We start from the raw sequence: 3,624 nt of genomic DNA, 5'->3' as shown, positions 1-3,624 counted from the left end.
TTTTTTTTTTTTTTTTAGCTTTACCTTTGTTTCTTTCCCTCTCCTTTCCTCAGTTCTCTTTTTGATTAAGTAAACATTTGTCTTTTCCAGTTTGGATGATTTTTGGTCTGTCTCTGTTCTCAGGGCTAGCCTGAGAAATTAAGGCATGCATATTTACACAGTCTAAATGTAGTAAAACTTCACAGATAATGTAAGAATCTTTCTTTGCCTGTTCCTGATTTTGACATTATTTTTGCCTGGTATTTTAATTTCATATATATTTTAAGGCCCACTAGACATTACAATTACTATTTTACATAATCAATGTTCATTTATATTTGCTCACCTATTTATCCCTGTCTTTGTTTTTCATTCCTCCTTGCATCTCATATGTTCCATCTGGGATCATTTACTTTCTGCTCAAAGCATATCCTTTCACATTTCTTTGAAAAGTGTCTCCTGGTGACACACTTAGTTTTTACTTGTCTGAAAATGTCTTTATTTTGCTCTGTTTCTTAGAAGCTGTTTTTACTAGGTATAGAATTCTAAGTTGGCAGTTCTTGCCCCTTAGCGCTTGAAGATTCCCTTCTATTCTCTTCCATCTTTTTACATCACTGTGAGTCCATGCCCAGCTCTCCTAACCTCCTGGCTCCTTTTAATGGTTTTCTTTTGTCTTTATGTCTCTGTTTTGCAGTTTCATTGTAATGCATCTCTATATAGATTGCTTTTTTTGGGGTAATCTATTCTGCCTGACATTTGCTGGGCATGTTTTATCTTTGGACTAGTACTATGCATCAGTTCCACAAAAATCTAAGCCATTATCTTTGGAATATTTTCTCTGTCCCACTCTCCCCCTTCTCTTGTCTGGTACGTCAATCAAATGAAAGCATCTAGTGGTTTAACCTTGAGGACAGAATCACTTATTTATACCAGAGGATCCGTCCAATGTAGAAAACAAAACCCGTCCGGGCACAGTGGCTCACACCTGTAATCCCAGCACTTGGGGAGGCTGAGGTGGGCAGATCGCAAGGTCGGGAGTTTGAGACCAGGCTGGCCAACATGGTGAAACCCCATCTCTACTAAAAATACAAAATTAGCCAGTTGTGGTGATGCATGTCTGTAATCCCAGCTACTTGGGAGGCTGAGGCAAGAGAAGTGCTTGAACCTGGGAGGCGTAGGTTGCGGTGAGCTGAGATTATGCCATTGCACTCCAGCCTTGGCAGTAAGAGTGAAACTTCATCTCAAAAAGAAAAAAAAAAAAAAAAAGAGAGACAAGATTGCATTTGTAGGTGACTTTTGAGATGCTGAACTAGCACCATCCTCCCATGGCTGTATCTTTACTCACTGTAAGCTTATGGGCAGCTGCTGCTGGAAAGAGGCCTGTGTGTGTTTGGGCAAAGAGTCCCCCAGAAAAAGGCAACATTTCAGGAGCTGGCCAACCATAAGACCGAGCAGTTATCAGTCTGGAAAACAAGGCCCCAAGGGGAGAAATCACTGTATCCCCTACAAAGAAGGTCATCACTTACAACGATTTGTTAAGCAAAACTGATCTCTGTCTCATGAGGAACCAAAGAGGTCTGCTGTGCCAAGGAGCGTACACTTCCTGCCATCTTTAGCTCACTTGGCTTCTGAATCCCTGAACTTCACCATCTCCATAAGAGCCCATGCTTCTGTCATTTTTCAGAGTGGTCTCACCCCCTAAAGACTTAGACTTTGAATTCACCTTTCCACTGCAGCCATAAACATCTTCCCCATGCCCCATTCCTTCTCTCCTAGGGACTTACTCTTTATCCCCAACACAACTTCCAGTTTTGGGGCCTCTTTTTCCTCAGAAAAAGGAGCCCTCTCTTGCTGTCTCTTTGCCACTCGCCAGCCATAATCCCATTACACCCTTTCTCATTATGGGGCACCCTCAATTCTCTTTCCCCTTTGGTTTCTGTCCCTCCAACCTGCCAGTTCATTGCCTGGGCCAACCCAGGTCCGCTCTTTGCTTCTGAGCCGACACTCGTTGCTACAGAAGATCAAGAAAGCTGGCTGATTACCAGTGGTGAAAGATGCTGATTTCAGGCCCAGCTACTGGCAACTGCGGATTTAGCCTTACCACTTGCTCCCACTATTGACCATTCGAACTTTACCCTAATCACCAGTCATCCAATAATTGCCCAATGTTCTCTCTTACATTTCTGGGAAAAGAGGCCACCTGTCTAAACTCTAACCTCTGCTTCAGCCTCAAAATATCTCCATAGCATCATCCCTTCCTTTCTTCCCTTCCTTCGGTCCTAGATGAACGAGTTTCACTATGCCTTTGTAGTGATAACCACCACCTCATCTTCTACTCCTATTCATTTATTCATCATTCATTCCAGCACGATAGGAATTCCTTGTTCTTTCTTGCATGATAGGAGTTCATTGTTTATTCCTGCATGGCAGGAAACAAGGAGGATGCAATTGTGAACAAAACCACCAAAGCCTCCACGCTCAAAGAGCTTACTATCTAGCAGGGCAGAAAATCAGTGATGATTACCAAAATCCTCTTTCTACTCCAGGACTCTGCCCCATCTCAAAGGGATGGTCTCAAAACCATCCCTTTCTCTCTTCTTAATTTTCTTCATTCCTGCCTCCCTCTTAAACACTGTGTTCCTGCCTCAACCATCAGAGTATTCCTGGCCAGCTTGCTCGACTCTCATGAGGCTCCTAAGGCTTCTCTGTTGATGACCGTGAACAACGTTGGTGCTCAGCCCAGATTCCCTGTTGACTAGAGTGGGTACAGCCCAATCTCAGCAGCAAACCCCAGAGGGGTTCCCAGGCTGCTGGTGCTTTTTCCACGGGCAAAGAGAAGTCCCTGAAGCTTCCCTTTAGTGGGTTAGAATTATCCCATTATCATCAGCACGAAAGGACACTTTCAGTTCTTGTCTTCTTTGATCTCTTAGAAGCATTCCACACCCCCCTTTTTTTTTTTTTTGAGACAGAGTTTCACTCTGTTGCCCAGGCTAGAGTGCAGTGGTACAATCTTGGCTCACTGCAAACCACCTCCTGGATTCATGCGATTCTCCTGCCTCAGCATCCCGAGTAGCTGGCATTACAGGTAAGCACCATCACACCAAGCTCATTTTTGTATTTTTAGTAAAGGTGGGATTTCACAATGTTGGCCAGGATGGTCTCGAACTCCTGACCTCAGGTGGTCCACTGGCTTCTGCCTCACAAAGTGCTGGGATTACAAGCATGAGCCACTAAGTTCCACCAGATTCTCTTCTTAAGATCAAGTCCAAACTCCTTAAAATTGCTTGCTTATAAAGTCACTGGCAACCTGCCTCCTATGTTCTCATTTCTTATCACTTGCTCTCCCACATTCTGCCTTCCAGCTATATTTAACTTATTTAATTTTCCTAAGAGATGGTGCATTGTTTGTCTTCTGGCCACAGCCCATGCTGTTCTTCCTGTTTGTTTTTCTCTTCTTATTAAACAATAAGAATGTTCATAATGTTCTCAGATGGCCTCAATTTCCATGTACCTCTCTCTTTGGCTATCCAAACAAAGTCATTGTTCAGGTTGTTTGCTCAGAGTTCATCTCAAAGCTTGGCAAGTGAGTATTTTATATTTTAAATTATCTAAAAATCACAGAGTAATACTTTCACAGATGTGTCT

The sequence above is a fragment of the Cebus imitator genome, unplaced genomic scaffold (genome assembly GCF_001604975.1).
Source record: "Cebus imitator isolate Cc_AM_T3 unplaced genomic scaffold, Cebus_imitator-1.0 Scaffold61, whole genome shotgun sequence".
Taxonomy (NCBI): Eukaryota; Metazoa; Chordata; class Mammalia; order Primates; family Cebidae; genus Cebus; species Cebus imitator.
Note: the sequence above shows the minus strand (reverse complement) of the source record.